At 37.8% G+C, this 19,365-nt stretch overlaps 1 protein-coding gene and 1 long non-coding RNA gene across 13 annotated transcripts in view; both read left to right on the top strand.

Moving 5' to 3' along the window:
* The window catches only part of NFIA (nuclear factor I A), a 576,588-nt gene that overhangs the window by 362,345 nt on the left and 194,878 nt on the right, over nucleotides 1-19,365 (top strand). The window lies entirely within an intron of this gene.
* On the top strand, nucleotides 293-17,520 carry LOC140594752 (uncharacterized). Its single transcript, XR_011995980.1, has 3 exons — nucleotides 293-315; nucleotides 13,810-13,866; nucleotides 17,358-17,520. It is a non-coding gene; the product is annotated as an uncharacterized lncRNA (long non-coding RNA).

Here is a 19,365-nt window from a genome sequence, read left to right as displayed (position 1 = left end):
TGGTGTTTTGTGGCTTGGCAAAAGGCTGGGGTCTCCTCTGAGGACTCTTGCCAAAGGCTTTGAAGGGGTTGAGGTGGATTCGCTGCCAGAATGAGTCACCACTCTCTATTTTATTTAGTGTCCTTCTGCCAAGGCCTTAGACACTTTCTGTTTTCATTCTTTTGTAGGCTTTCCTCCCCACATTGTGGTTTTCTTCACAGCCAGAGGCCTGGGTCTGCCAGGATAGGTGAGAGAAGCTGGCTACCCTTCACCACACGCCAGCGTGCAGTCAGGCTGAAGGGCTAGGGGGTTAGCTGTGGTGCACCTTGAGTCAATGTGAGTTTAATTATACCGTTATGAATTATAGATAAAATGATGGACTTGGATAATCTAGTATATACTGTAGTCACCTGGGTTTGGATCAGAAATTCTCAGAAGAGTAGTTATTACTTACTTTTAAGTAGCATTCAGATAATGTGACAGTGTTGTAGTGCTTTTCATAATTGATTGTTTAAAAACCTTAGATAATTCATGAATTCTGGCTCTAGGCCCAAATCTTGAATTTTTCCTCAAACAAAAGAGTACCAGTCCCCTCTTTTTAAATTCCCTAGTACGTGCCTCACATAAACTGTTTCCTGGATACACCTAATGGTTTTCAGGAAATAGTCTCAAAAGATGTTATTTCTACCTATCTCCATGTACATTGTCACTGGTAAATGGACTCAGATACGCATTGCTAGTCTTTTATTTAAGATCGAGTAGAAATTCAAACATTTTTGTCATTAAATACTTTCAATAGATGAAACTAAGTTGGATGAAAAGTCCTCTGGCTACGTTCTTCCAACTTAAATATACATTATATATATATGCCTGTGATAAATTGGAATCTTCAAAATGCAAGCAAAAATGGAATCTCCTACATTCCTGTGAGGAGGACTTAGTCCTTTGATGATTTTTGCTCCATAAATTCAGATGGCTTTTTCTTGACTAAAGTTATGACACCATCCTAAAAATCTTGTAAACTGTGTGTGTAGAATTAAATTGAGGGGTGTAGCTTTTGTTTTCTTAAGTACCCATTCATTGTGTTAGATCTTTAACCATGGTGTACACAGTACAACTTCATTATAACATCCCCTGAAAACATTTCCATAAATGTAAAGTGTATTTTTCAAAGTTCAAAGTCCTAACTGTGGGGTACCAAAATTTTTTCCATGTATAATGGTCCAAGCTTGTGTTTCTCAAGGGAAAAAATGCTATAAACTGACTTAATTTAATACTTTGTTTACAAAATAAATGCTATTAATAATTGATTATTATTCCTTATAAATATTTGAGTTAGAGAATGTATAATTACATAGGTGAAGAGTCTGAAATAAGACTGGATAAAATTGATCTAATCACATCATACAAAGCTCAATGGTTAGCATTCAGGCAAATTAATATATGTAGAAGTCCTTTGTAAGCTGTAAAATATTGTATAAATTTTAAGATATTACATTTTTATTTTTTTCCTTAAATTTCAAATTATCAGATGCTTCTCTCCATGTATCTGCCTTACAGTTTTCATCTTAAAAGAGCAAAAATAGGGATGCCTGGGTGGCTCAGTGGTTGAGCATCTGCCTGTGGTTCAGGGGATGACCCTGAGGTCCTGGGATTGAGTCCTGCATCAGGCTCCCCACAGGGAGCCTGCTTTTCCCTCTGCCTCTCTCTCTGTGTCTCTCATGGATAAGTAAATAAAATAAAAATAAAAGAGCAAAAATAAGAAAAACAGCAACAGATACTAAAAATGTGCAGTCACTTTGTGATGTAAACTCATTTGGAATTTTAATACTTGGAGTTCACGGCAAGACTCCAAGATAGAAATTCTTTTGGATGATCTATAAACCACTCAATCCCTGGTTAATGCTCAAACCATGTGAGAAGTTCCAGGTGAAGTTCACTTTGAGCCTTGTCTGAACCCCATAAACAAAATGAAGTCCTGTAAACCCTGTGTGAACCCCAAAGAATGAGAATCACTAAACCTGATGCCTCTAATTAAAACCCACTATTTTCTAGTGGCTGCTTTATGTGTCTGAAATTTGGAGACAAAATTTAAATTTGGAAGTAAGCTATTTTATTTTGGAAGGTATGAATCATAAGCCACTAAGTATTTAGATGTAGCTATATTATTGTGAAGCTCTGACAATAATGCAGTTTCAGAAAAGGAACTGGAACCTCCTTATGAGTATTAATATTCCCAGGATCTTTTATAAAATCAGCAAGACATAAATACAGTAGTAATAATGGTTGTGTTAGCAATAGTATTACTTGTAGAGATCTTCATCAATATTATTTTGAAAGAGTAATGTTATTTTGAATTCATACTAAACCTTTGTGCCGAATGCTTAAAATAAGACTCAATACATCATTTGTTATGATAGTATGAGTTGATAGGCACTAGGTATTATTTGTCCATTTATACAAAAAGAGAAACAGAATCACTGATCAGTTAAGTCATTTGGCTTCCACCTAGTTGCATGACTTCAGATACAGATACATGAATTGGGTGGGGGGCGGATAATAGAGTGGTTTCCTCTTATGAAAAATGAGGAGATTGGACTAACATGACTTCTTAGATTGCTTTCAACTCTTAAAAAAGATCTGGAACTACTGTTGCTGTTGTTTATGAAAGCTATCTATCTTTGTGTCATGGTTCATTATATCCCTTTTGAAGATGAGGTGACTTATCCATGGAGGACACATTATAAATCACTAGCCTTCACTTATTAATCATCATAATCAGAAATATAATCATAGTTATCACATGCCAAGCTTACTTTGTCTTAGACATTGTGTGCTGGGCTCATTCCATGAATTAGCTCACAGGTCCTTCTGCAGTTCTTCATTAGTAACCTTAGAACCTGGGTATATCAATAATTTTACTGGCTTGACTAAGCATTTCATATGACCATTTTGTGAGGTGGAGGGGAAGGACAGAGGGAGAGGGAGAGAGAGAATCTCAAGCAGACTCCTTGCTGAGTATGCAGCTGGATGTGGGGCTCAGTCTCACTACCCTGAGATCCTGACCTGAGCTGAGATCAAAAGTCAAATGCTCAACCAGCTGAGCTATCCAGGAACCCCTCACATGACTGTTTTTGTAGTCCGATGTGTCCTTGAGTGTTCAGGAATCCTAAAACCATTCCATTTGCCTTTAAATGTTGATAGTTAACCAAAATGATAACTCTCTCTCTCTCTGTCTCTCTATCTCTCTAAGATTTTATTTATTTTGAGAGAGAGTGTGAGCGCAAGCTGGGTGAGAGGCATAGGGAGAGAGAGAATCTAAAACAGACTCCCCAGTGAGCAAGGAGCCTAATGCAGGGTTGATCCCACAACTCTGAGATCATAACCTGAGCCAAAATCAAGAATTGTACCCTCAAAACCGGCTGAGCCAACCAGGTGCCCCTGAGGACTCTCTTTCTATCCAACAACCATTTTGCTTTTTTGACTGTTTGTCTCCCGATAAATTGTATAAGGATTCAGTAATTTTCATACATTCATTTGCTCGTCCATCCACTTGATTACTTGCAGCCCTTTGCTCACTGGAGAAAGCTAGATGAGAGAGAAATGCGGTCTATCTTTAAGAGCTTACAATTCCCAAAGGATTCACCCACAAAAAGAGTATTTTGTCACATGTTGAGTTCATCACCTAACTGCGAAAAACCATCACCTAAATGGCACTGATAAATAGTTTCAGATGGGCAGAATATGCAGCTGGCACACAGTGAAACGTGTCCTTCACAGATTTTCATGTTCCATTTCCAGAGAAGAGGTGGCACTGTCAAGAACTGGGCTTCTCAAATGCATGTATTTAACTCCGTACTAGGTGCTAAAGAAAGTAAATGGCTGCTGAAATTGTCCTCTGTTCCACAGTGAACAGTATCTTTGAAGCAGTCACTGCATACACTATATACCACGTGAGGCTCTGTCTGGTGTCAGGTCAGCTCATTAAAGCTACTTTCTGGGTCTTTGTTAATGTCATGCAGACCTTGTGACAGGTGTTACAGCTGCCAGCCTGGCACAGTCCATTGAGGGTATGCTATAATTGCTCTTGATGCCACCCTTAATGGGTGGGGGAAGAAGGCAGCAACATGGGTGAGGGGAGGTGGAAGGATGCCCCCAGGCCATGACTGACATTTGGTCACCACTGCTGTCTCACTACAGTGTCTGTTCTGTGCCTACAAATATTGGACCTTTGGGTTGAGTTTGCTGCCACCACTGGATTCCTGGCAGCCATCATTATTTCACAGCTGGGCAATGAGTTTAGCTTGGGAAAGGGGTATTTATCATAGGGCCAGAAACAATCTACTGCCAACATGACCCTGAGAACTTTCCTACATTTATTAAATGAGAGATTAGTATCCTCGGGATCTCCTTTATTAAGTGTTTTCTGGTTTTGATGAACTTTTGGGTTGTTGGTGAGAATGTGATCTTTCGTCATGATATCTGAACCCATAAAGGCCTAGATTTCCTCTTAGGCATTCCAGATATTTCTTACATGTATGTAGGGTGATAAGCAAACCTCGATTGGAGGAAGTTCTGAGAAATCTTTTTCAGCCAGCATTTACTGAACTCTTTTGTATCAGCCACTGAACCAGGTACTGGAAAAGTGAAGGCCTGACCTCAGCCAACTCTCTCACTCCTTCTGGAGAGACAGACCAATGCATGATGAACCATAATGTTAGCCAGGCTGTGGTTGAATTACAAATTAAATAAAATGTGTAACCGTGTGGGTACAATTAGGATCTGTGTGCGCTGCAGTGCGAGATAGTGCTTTTGACTGTGAAAGCTTGGGTGAGACGGATTTTAGGAAACTTCATGCAGACTTTTTGATGCCACACAAGACAGCTCCCTGATATTAAAACAGTCTTGAGAGGGAGATTTTCAGGTTGCCTGGAATCTCCAAACTGGAGTTTACCCACAGAACTAAATTGAAAATGAGTACCTCTTCCTTGTGATCTTTTTGTTTCTCTATAAAAGTACCATCATAAAAAAAAAAAAAAAAAAGTACCATCATACTCATGCTCTGTGTACTTTTGGTTCAAGCAGAGCTGTCACCTCTTGTTAAATTGCATCAGAAAACTGAGTGGGGAAAAATCAGAGAGGAAGACAAACCATGACTCTTAACTCTGGGAAACAAAGAGTTGCAGAAGGGGAGGTGGGTGGGGGGATGGAGGTAACTGGGTGATGGGCACTAAGGAGGGCACGTGATGGGATGAACCCTGGGTATTATACTCTATGTTGGCAAATTGAATTTAAATAGAACATTTAAAAAAATAAATCAATTGCAGCAGAAAACTCAGACAATTAATGAAGAAGATTTGAATGTTTATCTTAAACCCGTCACAAAGTTCTTCTTTACAGAAAATACCCACAGTGCCATCCTAACTTAAATACCAACTTAACAGGACACTTGGCTCTGGGTGTGCTCAATAAATATTCAATGACCATTTCTGGGGTATTATGAGGCACTTTCAAAACACTTAATTATAAAGATATTAGTAACTAAAAAATTACCAATTAACCCCCCCCCCCCCCATTGTCATGTCTCTGTGTGCATACCTACTCTCAGTGCTCATGGAGAAATAACATTAGGGCTCTCATCTCACCGTAGTGATTTCACAAATGTAAAGGTAGCATCTCATAGTCCCTGAAGTGATATATTATTGGAAAAGCATTCATACGATTTTGTTTTAATTGATTCTGACTCTTAAGTATGCAACCAATCTGTGTATATCTCCTTTTAATTATTTATCTGAACTATGAGAAAGAAGTAGGCAATCATTCGGTGATCCATTCAAATACCTTGAAAGGAAGGCATCTGTCTTTTATGACAGACATACTGAAAGATATAAAATACATTTTTATTTAATAATTTCAGTAATATTGTTTATAGTGCCACCCATTTAAAAATACAACTTATATGAAATGCTCAATAACTATTTTTTGACTGAAAAAAATGGCCACAAAAATTAACTTTATGAAATCAGGTAAGGTAGGCAGCCCAGATGGCTCAGCAGTTTAGTGCCACCTTCAGTCCAGGGCATAATCCCAGAGACCTGGGATCGAGTCCCGCGTTAGGCTTCCTGAATGGAGCCTGCTTCTCCCTCTGCCTGTGTCTCTGCCTCTCTCTCTCTCTTTCTCTGTGTGTCTCTATGAATAAATAAATAAAATCTTAAAAAAAATCAAGTGAGGAGAAAAGAACATAAGAACATAATAAATTAATGAATAAACACTTTTCAGAAGGAAACCAAATGCTGTTGTTAGGACAAACAATGAAATAACCCCACCGTAAGAAATGAATTCAGTCAGCACATTTATTAAGTGCCTCCTGTATGCCTAATATGGGAAGTGTGACTGGAGGATGTGGAGGAAATGTATCGAAAAAGAAAAATATTCATTCCCATGTTCCTATGGACATGTTTGAGTACATGACATATGCTTATGAAATTGTGAATTCAAGGAAGCAAGCATAAGATAGGTTAGAATCATCATGGATGGATACTTACTAGAAGAGAGAGAAAAAAAAAAACATGTAATTCCTCTTCTAGGAAAATATTTGTAAATTATGTGTGGTTAGTACAAGCACACAGAAAGCAGATGGAAGTTTTCAATCTATTTTCCATAGAGTTTGTAAGATGTTGGGTATGGTGTATGGGTCCTTGTCCTAGCCCTTTATGCTGAAAATGAGCATTTTAATTGGATTGCTTCTTTGGAAACAAGACAAAGAGTACATTGCTAAAAGCTTTTGGAGGCCATTTTCAATATTTGCAATAATATAAGTGCTAGGGATGTGCTTCCATTTATATGTAAAGGCAAGAGTGTCTTCTGTAAGCATAGAGTCTCTTATAAGACTTTTATTATATTGTTTACTTAAATGCAAGCAAACAGAAATTATTTTTAACTTTAGAGGACCAACTTCATCTTTCTCCTTTGCAACTTTTTAGCCACTTTTTCTATTTCTACTCCCAAGAGCAACTTAAAAGTCACTTGTCACTTTTTATTTCACCAAAAAGGGAATGTTCATTTCTACAAGTATCTTGTCAGCTTCACATGATCTGGATGGTGTGTGTCATAAACATAATTTCTGTATGATTAGCCGAATTTTTCACCTTTAAGTTAAGATTGCTGCCGTAGCCTAATACTTGGGAATGTTTGCATTGGGGGTTAACTTAGAATTTATTACCTTACTTTTAAAAGTACCTCTGATAATATAGGTTTAATAGTTCAATTATTAAGTTCCATCATCTGTATATAGTTATATACATGAAACAGGTTTAGAAATTAAATCAGCTATACCGTATAATGTGTTTCTTTTCAAGATTTTAATTAAACTTTTATGATGTCACATATACATAACAGACAAGATTTGAAATTTTAAGAAAACAATTCAGTGAGCTATTGAAACGTACATTGAGATATTGAAATGTAGAGCGTTATGAGTGTGTTTAGTGAAAAGGCACTCTCTCTCTTTTCTTAAGCCAAGTCAAAAAGTTTGCTTTCATAACATGCCATTGAAAGAGATACTATAAAAATATTTTATAAAATCTGGCCTTGCAATTTTTTTTCTTGCAAGTAAGGAATTATGTTTGAAATTATGGATTTTACTAGAGGGTAATGTAATTGTGTTTAACATAGAAAAAAAATCATTGAGAATGTGTTGATTTGGTTCTTCTCAACTGTAAGTTGGTTGAACTTCTTTTACTTCCATAAATTCCAGATGTCTTTTCCTGGCTTTCCCATGTATGAGAAATCCATATACAACAGAAAAAAGACGGAAAAGATGGAGAGCTTTCATTTCCCTTATTTTCACTTTTGTTCCATCCCTCTGTGCTTGTTCTTTGTTTAAATAAACTTTTGTGGTATGTCTTTCACACATCATCGCTCCTTGCTTCAAAGGCTTCTTTTAATAACTTAGCCCTGGCTCACTTTTCTTTTGCATATGAAATTGATTTACTAAAGTGTGTGTGTGTGTGTGTGTGTGTGTGTGCGTGTGTGTGTGTGTACAGGCCAACATGCACACACACATCTGTGCAAATAAAAATTTCACTGAAAAGGAAAGTTTATGATCTCTGGTTTACTTTAAACACACACACACACACACACACACGCACGCACGCATACACACACAAAAAAAACCTTGTAAAAGTGAGAAGCCTGAGCTTGGAGTCCATCTACTTTTGAGATCCTGATTTTTCTCTTACTGTTGTCTCAGTTTCCTCAACCTGAAATAAGAATAACTATATTTACTTTGCAAAAGTTGCTGGGAAAGTTACATGTATGTACGTCACTTAGCTCTCAGTGCTGGACATTTTTAAGCAGTTAGTAAACACTTGCTATTGCTATCATAGTCGTCATCATCATATATGAACACAATTAAGTAACACATTTATTTAAAGCTGATAATAAACTGATAATATTAAGTTTGCTAATAAGCAGAAAGTTGAGATTAGGCTTTTTGTTGCTAAAAAATTGGTCTGGGTACAATTACATGAAAAGTGATAGTTATATAACCTAAAAATAATACAGTAGTTTAAGAAGCAGGACAATATTATCTTTGTGATTGTTTTCAATTGTCAAACCAAATGATGGTAAAATGCAAATTAAAGTTATCCAATTTAGACAATTACAGTGTCTATAATTTTAAAAAAATGTTTTACCAATCACGATTTTATTTTTTTTAAGATTTTATTTATTTGAGAGAGAAAGAGATAGCGAGGAGAGAGAGCATGAGCAGTGGGGAGAGGGAGAAGAGAAGCAGGCTCCTCACTGAGCAGGGAGCCCGATGTGGAGCTCAATCCCAGGACCCCAGGATCATGACCTGAGCCAAAGGCAGATGTTTAACCACCACCCAGGCGTCTCCTATCACAGTTTAAAATCAAAAACAGAAGTAATGATATTATGGTACTTGTATAAAGTAACAAAAATATAAATATAGTTTACAACTTGAAATTCTATATTAGGAGCTAAGTTGTCCGGTTAAGTTTGTCATCATTATTTTTTTAAAAATAAATTTAGGTCAGTTTAAATACTGTTTTTTGTTACAAGTGAGTAGAGATACCAATTCAGTTACCATTTTAAATACAGTAACTCTGAGATATGTTTCTAGTTATTTCTTTTTATTTTATTTTATTTATTTATTCATAGAGAGAGAGGCAGAGACACAGGCAGAGGGAGAAGCAGGTTCTCTTCAGGGAGCCTGATGTGGGACTCGATCCCGGGTCTCCAGGATCACATCCTGGGCTGCAGGCGGCGCTAAACCTTTGTGCCACCAGGGCTGCCCTTCTAGTTAGTTCTTATGCTATTAGAAATTAGGGCTATATGAGAATGCTGGGAAAGATGTCTTTTCCAAAAATGTGTCCCACCATCAGGCAGCATGCATGCAGCATCAGTGCCTGCTCATAACATCCACTCAAAGACTATTTGAATTTTATTTTCTTTGGGTGGACCTTCGCAGTAGAAGCTTTGTATTAATCAACTTACAAGATTAACTAAATCTTTTTATTTTCTTTGTAATGTACTAACTGTTGCCTGTAGGATGGTGATTGCTCATGGTCAGTATTTACCTACTAGTATATCCTAGCACTTTGTTTCTACTGGTTGTGTGCTTAACAAAAGTCCACTGTGTTGTCACCAGACCTGTTTATACTCCTATATTGGTATTGTTATTATATAATTCAATTAAGTTTATATGAACCGATGACATGCAATTTCAAAAATAAAAGAGAGTTTTATTTCTATGAGACTAGGCCAGTGCCTAGTCTTTGAAGGCTTTGGAAGACTCAGTAAAGGTGAGTTAAAAAATTTCTGTCAGATTATATGTAGATGTGATGTCTCAACTGTAAAGGGAAATTATGAAAATATAAAAGGATTCTGTACTCAAATTGTTTTAGTATTTATAGGTTGTCTTTGTAATTAAAAAAATAAAACTAGAAATCTTATGATGCATTATGAATGTGGTTAATTAAGAAAGATGCTGCAATTAATAGACATTAAAGTTAAGGCTTCTCTGCATTAAAAGATCTTCCAAGGAATGTGTATATATGTGTATTCAAAGTTAAAATGCCTAAGGTGTATATGTCTCGCAAAAAAAAATTGTCTTTATCTAGTTTTTTAAACTAACCAACTACCAGTCCTGATGGTGGTATTAGATATGAATGCTTCTACTTTTTTGTGTATATTCTTTTCAGAGTTTTAGAGATGTTCTGTTTCTTTCCTACCAAGGAAAAGTAGAGGGGATTGACAGAGGGGGTTTGTACCTTGGACTATTAGACTCATAAAGGACCAAAACTTGAAATTATTATGTGAGATGATATTCTGAAGTTCATCTAATTTTGGGGTTCTGTAAAAAATTTCAGCCCATCCTAAAGAGATTCTAGATGGTCTGATTATAGAAATTGATTGCTAGCTTAGTGAAGCAATGGACAACATGGAGGTCTAATAGGCAGAAAGTAGAATGTCCCAAAAGTTGGGCAGACCCAAGAAATAGAATACGTGGGCAGATGATGCTAGTCCAGGCAGGAAGTTATAGCATCAGAGAAATCTGTCAGCAGGTAGTTAGAGGTCCAGATGCTAGCCTGGGCGTCAGTGTCAGAATCTTGTTCTTGGGAGGGTGGTAAGGAAAGCCAAATCGGTGTCTCCAGTTCCAGATGAGACAGCATACTTGACCAAACACAGGTACAGGAAGGAGTTGGCACTTAAGGTGGAGCTTACTGATTGGAGAACAGGACACAAATTACTGGAATCAAAATTGGAGCCTGAGGGCCGGAGGCCTATGGGTCGCTTAATGGTGGTGAAATTTTCTCACAGCCCCTCCTGTCTGCAGAAAATGGAAGTGCTTACAGATTGGGACTCTTATGCAATTGGATATCAAATGGTTTAACTGGGGTGAGTCCAGTTAGGTGGACCAGAAAATAAAATTGCTTCATGCCTGTCTTCATGACAACAAAACCCGAATGAATGGCCACAGGACTGAAAGTTTTCCCTAAGAAACCACAAGTTTTGAAAGGGCAGTGGAAGATACATCTGCTTCCTATGTTAGAATAACCATGTCTATATGGGATAAACTCTTTGTCTTTTATTGTTGCTGTTGTTGATTTTTGTCCTGGTATCTTCTATTGCCTGGCACCAAAAAAAAGCACTGAATAACTTTTGGCTAATTTGACATTTCTTGATGGCACTTGCAATTCAGATATAAGTAGTTATTTAAATTAAGTGTATTCATTATTATTATTTTTAAAATCTGTTTACTATTTTTGTAAATGTGGGTTTCTGTTTTGTCTGACCTGCAGCTCAACTAAGGTGTTTGGATCAGATTGCATAAACATTAGTGTACTTTGCATGCATTTATTTCATGTCCTTCATTTTATATCATTTGTGGCACTGCAAGTGAGATCATAATTCCCAGAGGGTTGGGACAGTTCATTCAAAGGCCAGCCCACCTATGTTTATAGTAGTTCTCTGTAATATAATTGTAACTAATTTCCACTGTTGTTTTTGGAAAAAACAGTAGACTGTAATTATGTGTTAGCACTTTTTAAACAGCTCCCTGCGTTGTCATATTATTTTAAACGGACTCTGTTTTAAAATAACCTTTCATGTTTTGATTGCAAGAATATAGCTTACATGGGTCTATAGTTAACAAAATACAAGGATCTAGTAAATGATAGAGCGTCAACACAACTCTGAAAGCATTTGTTCAACATCTCTAGCACTGCCCTAGGTTTAGAGGGGAAAATAGAAATTCCTTGTTGTTGTTGTTGTTGTCATTGTTTTTAAGTTTGTCAGTTTTATTGGGTAGGCAAGATATTACAGAGAAAAGGGTCACCTGGGTGGCCCAGTCAGTTAAGGCTCTGACTTCAGCTCAGGTCATGATCCCGGGGTACTGGGATGGAGTCCCAAGATATTGGGCTCCTTGCTCACCAAGGAGTCTGCTTCTCCCTCTTCCTCTGCCTCTCTCCTTATGCATGCACAAATGCACCCCTCTCTCTCATATAAATAAATCTTAAAATAAAATCTTAGTTATTTAAGCCCCCATGTGCTAGTTATACGATGTTAGAGTGCTACAAAGAAGCCTACTGTATTTCATTTTTGTGGTTCACTCCTAGGAAGTCTCAGCGAAGAGTTAGGGGTAAAGTTCCATCTTCCAGGATTAAGAGCGGTCCCACCATTTTATCTTTTGGAAAATATTGCCCATATCTTCAAATGGCAAATATCCCCATCTAGTTAGTCATGTGGACACACCCTTCCCCTGCTACATTTCATTGCCGTATTAGTAATAGAATTTTAGTGTTGATTTAAAAGACAATCTGCCTTAAAGCAGATTGCATAGTTTGCACACTGTGAATTGTAATTAAAGTGTAAGGGGTGCTTATTATGTCAACAACTGGCATGAGAACTCCCGAGCAGCAGGTGACCCCGAGCAGGTGACGTTTGTGACAGCTAGGATCCCCTTTTCACTGGCTTAGCAATCTGAAAGTCCAAATTGAAAGAAGCCCAGAGGCTGTATATTTCATTAGATCCCAGGGGAAGTTCAGGATACAGCTTCCTTCTGCTTTCCTGGGAGGTCGCCAGAAAGTTTGGAGAGCTCTGTTTCTGTCAGAGGCTCAAAAGAGAAAAGAAAAAGCACACACAAAACAAAACAAAACACCATACACACCACAAAACCATCCACCAATCACCCCCAGAACCATAAATTTGACATTTCCCACAGTCTCTCTGAGACCACAGCATTGCTGCGTCAGCAATATGCCCCTCGCTTTGAATTGTATGAAAGGAAGGCTCAGTGTTCCAGCCTTTAAGAAATGTCTGATCTTCACAGGCGGTGATTCTCTTGGTTTTGAACCATGGAAAATTATCAAGTACAGATATCCTATGATTTGCTTTAAATACTTTCACATTACATATTCTATCCTCCTCAGCTTCTAGAATGGGACAGAAGTCCAAACTTAGAAAGAGGAGACCACACGAATAAGGAAGGAAACAGACCAAGGAGGCATGCTCTATGTATTTCAGTTCTTAACTGTGATGGGTAAACCAATGTGGAGGGTGGTCACCTTAAAGGTATGTAACTGTAGGAGGTTCAGAACCTTTCTAGACTGCTGTTATGTTGTATTTCACAGTGAGTACAGTTACTCCCTTTAGTTTGGTCTTTAGTCACCTTGAAGTCTGACTGGCAGTTGCCAGAGAGGAGAAAAGGTGAATCTTTTTCTTGGCACCTGACATGAGTTCATAGGCTTTTTTTTTTTTTTTTAAAGATTTTATTTATCTGTGTCTCATGAGAGACACAGGGAGAGAGAGAGACAGAGACATAGGCAGAGGGAGAAACAGGCTCCATGCAGGGAGCCTGATGTGGGACTCAGTCCCAGGAATCCAGGATCATGCCCTGGGCCGAAGGCAGGCTGAGCAACCCAGGTGTCCCGGGTTCATAGGCTCCTTACTGTCATAGAGTTTTCATATCACAGACATGGAAACAACAGTACTATCTTGCTTAGCTTCAGTAATCCAGATCCTTTGATTTTGAATTTGAGAATCAGTCTTCCCACGTGAACTTGTGACAACTACTGCTAGCCTGCCCTCAGGAAGACCAAAATTTAAGCCCAGAAGGAAGTATTTCTCACCCCACATATACCTGCCATACCTTTTAGTCCCCAATTGTTATTAAATTTAAGGCAGAAAATAATTCTCAGAATACGGATTCCGTTTTCCTGTGTGCTTTATTTTTTTGGTCAAGAAAAGTGTTAGCAGTCACCATTTGTATGCTTGTCTGTGACTGTGTGTGTTTGCTCTTGCTAGCGTGGAAAGAGAATTGCAGGGCTTGAGAGAACAAGATGCACCATTCTTATAAATTTGGTAAGTAAATGAAAACTGTCCAACTTTAGAGCTGCATTCAAGTATTGTTATTAAAGGAATACCAGTTGTCTCTAGTCCACCAATTTTAGCAAACTTGGAAATAATTATTTTCTGTTTATTTATATCTTTCAAGGTCTGTTCCTTTATCCAGCTAGAGGAAAACCTAATATACTTAGCAGAATTTTACTTCAATTACCTAGACAGAGAAGAGAAGAATAGGTCAGAGGGATGCGACAGACATTTGTCTGTCTGTGCTGCCTACAGTTAGCTAGCTAATCATCAATTTCTGTAGCAATATAAGCAGGCAAAGGTAGAAAATTGTCCTAGGTCATGAATTTTCCATTTTTTACTTAGCTCCTTATGTGAAACTTTCCTTCCCTCTCATTGTATTATTTAAATACTTCATCTTTATTCTTAGTTCAGCATCCTTTATTATATGTCCTTAGCTCTCTTGCAAGTGTGCAGTATGTTATTTTATCATCTGTACAAAGTCACATCACTTCATGGATATTCTAAATATAGTTTGTTAGTATAGAGCACCTAATAAAAGGTGAATATAAGTATATTTTTAAAATAGGCTGTTTTCAGAACTTTTGGCTAATTTTAGAAATAACATGCTCAACTTTAAGCTAGGTTTTTGAAAAAAGAATGTAAGAGTATCTGAGACTGTGCTTACATCAAGCCAAAGGTAGAGGCTGTTCTGTTGAATGAAATAGGATGTGGCAAATGTGCTACATATTGGAATTGGTCTTTTGCCTCACAACTTTTTAAACTAGTTTTGGTAGCCATCTCCTAAAATGCATGCTACAATGAAAACCAAAAAAAGGAATTTTTCAATCTTATTTTTAATGATCTAAATTCTTTCAATGTCGTTATTGCTATTCTCATTGACAGCAACTTTACTAATACACTAGTCCAAACATAGCTATGTCACTCCTTCCCATACTTAGTAAAGTGTTTTTGCCTTCTGATATATATCAAGGAGTTGTCTGTCATTATGAAACTAGAGATGCAGAAGCCCATCATCACATACTATAGAAATTTTCTATAAGATTGACCTAAAAGGATTAAAGGTAAATAACATTTTAAGCTTAACTTGATTCCTCCTACTACAGATAACAGGAAATGTTTTGAAAGATCAGTCCCAGAATATTTGCAAAGAATTGTCAGAATTGTCTCATGATTTGAGTAATCTACTTCCCTCTTAGAGTCATATTTTTTTGTTGATTTATGTTTCAAATATTGCATTGGTAGGATGATTGTGAGCATGAGAAAAGACATTTGGCCATTGCTGATAGGGATGAGGCAGTTCTTTCATATGTAACCATTTCATGAATTGTAGCCTTAATTGAAAAAAATTCAGCATGTTTTCCAAATAGAGTGTGTTTCTGCTGGAGATAGAAAAATCTATAAGCCATCTCTGGCATAGTCCCTGCTTAGAAGTCCTACCCAGCCTGGCCCCTCCCCTGTAGTCCTCTGTTCAAGGTCACTTACTGAGCATTTACTATGTGCAAACTTTCTTTAGGCAAGTAGGAGCCTTGTGCCCTCAAGGGTTTACAGCTTGTTGGGAAGGCAGATGGGGATTAAGAAATGAAATAGGAGCCTAGCCCTGTTCTTAGTAACCAGGCAGTGGGGAACCAGAGGAAGGGAGTGATTAATTCTGCCAAGAGGAAGGGAGAGGATTCTGTCTTCAGCCTCCTCTATACTGAATTACCTTCTAAATTCAGGAGAGGGATCTGCGCTGTCTAAATGTGACTAACAGGGATCGGGAAAGAATGTAGTTACTTTCTGCGCCTAAATAGGGTGTTGGCGAAAACAGGGTAAAAGCAAAGTCAGAACTGTGCAAATTATCTGAAATCTTTTCAGATATTTGATAGAAATCCTTGGGTTAAGTGTTACAGTTTTAATTAATGTACTTTAATGGCAACGGAGGGTTAATAAACCCGATGGGCATTGTCCTAGTTATCAACGTGTTGTGGCCATAGAGTTGGGAATAGCAGTGTGGGCTTGTTTGTGCAATACCCGTGGGTTAATTAGAATTTGCAATAGTCTGTCACTCATTCCTTAGGCAGAAGAACTTTTGAGTTTGCAACAGATCATCCTGTTAGCCACAGTTGTGCCTACTGAAAAAAAATTGTGTAAGAAATGGAAAAAGTGTGGGGCACCTGGGTAGCTCAGAGAGAAAGGTGACTGACTCTTAATTTTGGCTCAGGTCCCCCATCTCGAGGTAGTGAGATAGAGTCTGCTTGAGCTTCTCTTTCCCTCTTTCTCTGCCCCTCCCTCCATTCACGCTCTTTCTCTCAATACATAAATATATAAGTAAGTACAATTTTTTTTAAATGGAAAAAGTGGAGTTTTGAATTAATGGATTTGTTCAGTCAGGGCAGAGGTCCAGTTTGAACAATTTAAGCCACAGACATCTTTCAAGGGAAGACTGTGTCTGCACTTTGATCCTTATTGCCCCTGTGTTCTTCTTTGCTCCTGTGTTCTTTGCTTTGCTCGTTCCAAAGGCACGATGCCTATTTTCCATGTAATTTTGCAGCAAATATCTGTACCCATTTATTTTATTTTCTTTTTTTTTTTTAATTTATTTATTTATTTATGATAGTCACAGAGAGAGAGAGAGAGAGGCAGAGACACAGGCAGAGGGAGAAGCAGGCTCCATGCATCGGGAGCCCGATGTGGGATTCGATCCCGGGTTTCCAGGATCGCGCCCTGGGCCAAAGGCAGGCGCTAAACCTCTGCGCCACCCAGGGATTCCTTATTTTATTTTCTTAAGAAAGCTTTGAGAAGGTTTGTCGATGTAGTGAGCATGAGGGACCATGTCTGTCTCTACGTTGGTACTATCACTACCCTGTTTTGAGCAGCGTGGTGATTGCGGTTGAATTCTACAGGGGATAAATGTCCCAACTCTGTAGATTGTAGGGTTAGTGTTTTGTGGATATGATGAGTGCAGGACTTTGGGAGACTTCTATTCACTGTTCTGTCTCCAGAGTTCCCAGGAGTGTTTGGCACACAGTAAGTGCTCAACATATATTTGGTTTTATTTATAGAATGATAAGCTGACTGATTAGAGTGTATCATTAAGGAATTTTAGTTGAGCTTTCATTTTGTCAGTTGCTAGATTTGTAGTATTTTAATCTGTGTATGACATTTCATAAATTATATCAGACTTATCAGTGACATCTGAAGCTCCATTTACTCTTTCGCAATCAGTAGTTTCTTGGGACATACAGTTTTAGGGAAACATGATTTAAAGAATTTAGAAATTTTAGGGAAAATCTAGATCTCATTGACTTTAATAGCCTTTAATAGATAAGGTCAATGGGACCCAGGTTTACCAAGCTTTTAACAATTGATTCTGGATCCCAGATTTCGTGATTCTGAACTTGATGTTCTTTTTTTTTTTTGGATATTAAGCCAAATACCTTAAAGCTTTTCCTCTCTGTTGCTCTCACTTTTGATCTCTCATTTGTGAACACTTTCTTTAGACCAAACAGGGAATAATAAAGTACTCCAGTAGAAGAGAACTCAGAGGTGAACTTTACGTGGAAGTGTTACAGGCCAGGCCCTACTGGAAATTGCAGCCAACAACAACAACAACAACAACAAAAAAAAAAAAAAAAAAAAAAAAAAAAAGAAAAGAAAAGAAAAGGAAGAAAGAAAGAAAGAAAAAAAAAACCATGAAGCTGGCAATCCGCCTCCCATGCAAAGGTTATTTTTCTTATTACAACAAAACTAATTAGTGGATTTTCTAATGTAAGAAAATGTTGCTGTTAGTAAAAGTTTCCTCAGTGTGCCAGAAAGCAGATGGTGGCAGTGAACAGTGTTTTCTTTTGCCAGGTTTTGTATATGCTTTCTAAACCTGCAAGAGATTTTGCTTTTCCAGATTCAGACTTCTGATCTTTTTTATTTTTCAACAGAAATAGAAACTTATATTTAAATGTACTTGCATCATGTGGCCTGTTTGACATATCATGGTTACTTGAAAATGTTGAGTAACATTTGATGTTCTGCATGAATTTCTTCTCTGGGAGTCTTGTTCTATACTTTCTCTCCTTACGGAAATCGAGAGTTTGTGCCTTGAGAGTGCCACAAAAATGAGGTTTGATGGGATGATGAAAAGCCATGTATAGGATTTTCTTTACGTGGAAATCTTTTTTACTTTGTTTTGTTTTGCTCCCAATTACTGGGTAATACCAGCTTTTCTCAGGAAGGTTCCTGAGAGCCTGCCTCTACTCATTGTGGCGTCAGTGTTTGTGTCCTTTGGAAGAATGCATTTCCCTATCTAACAGAGAGATGTTACTCTCTGCTAATTTGGGATTTTCTTTTTGCCTGTTTTTCAAATGAAATCCCTTCCAACCATATTTGTTTAAATTCTTCCCCCAGAAAGTCTAAGCATGTCCATACAATACTACAATGGCAATATTAAAACAACACTCTCTGAGTTTCAGGCCAGTTGGGAGAATATGTGGCAGCTGTGGTGTAGGCATGAAGCAGTTTTGTATGGTAAAGACTTACAGCTTTGTTGACGCCAGACATTTTCCCCTTTCTACAGGATTTCCATTTAGAGGGGAAAAGGAAATCATTAAATCATTAGGTTTGTTGTTAAGTAGAAAATAAAAGTGGGAAATGGAAACCAACTCAGTGATATTGTTGAAATCATTTGAACGAAATGTTAACAAGAAAGAATCGTCCCCAAGTTACTAAATGAGAAAGTCTTATGAAATTATGTGCTATTTGTGGAGATGAATAGCCAGAATCAAAGGAAAAGAAAGAAAAACATTGTTCCCACGTAAAAGGGGTACAGATATTGTTCTGTCCATTCCCCAGGACTAACCTGGAAATTCAGAGATGCTCTGCAAGGAGTTATTTTACCCTTCACCACCGAAAGAGCTAATTTTTTACTTGTAACATTTCCCATGTGTGTTGCAAATAAAATTTCCTATCCCATTGGAAGAAATGCTATTCCTGACCCCAGTTCATAAGATACCACTTCTTTTGTTACTGCTTCCTTTTTTCTTTTTTTCTTTCAATTGTTTCTCTCCCCCGTCCCCACTTATTGTTCATTTTTCTCTTCTAGTAACCAAAACATAAAACAGGACAGAGTTTAGAAAACACATTCGTAGGTTCTAACCAAAAATGGTCTAGCCAGTGTTTTTTCTTTGCTTATCTTAAGATTGTAAATCTGAAAAGATGGCAGTGATATTGAAGTCACTGGGAACCAGAGGTCAGAGTCTTGGCTGTGGGAAGGCTACAGGGACTTAAATGCTGCCTCATGAAGCCCAGCAGGGTAGGGAGTAGAGGTGAGGATATGTGAACGTGGGGGCATGATTGGCAGGTAGAACTGCTGGCTTGTGTTGTATACACTGGTCTCTGTACCTCCCTTAAACTTTTACTTGAACATAGGCTCTCCACCATGACCAAAGACATTGGAAAAACCATACATCCCAGGGATCTTTTTTGTTGACTATAAGACAAATACAGGAGCCATTTTTT

The sequence above is a fragment of the Vulpes vulpes genome, chromosome 12, assembly GCF_048418805.1.
Source record: "Vulpes vulpes isolate BD-2025 chromosome 12, VulVul3, whole genome shotgun sequence".
NCBI classification, from domain to species: Eukaryota; Metazoa; Chordata; class Mammalia; order Carnivora; family Canidae; genus Vulpes; species Vulpes vulpes.
The sequence above is the reverse complement of the archived record's forward strand: the minus strand, read 5'-3'. Positions and strand labels throughout refer to the sequence as shown.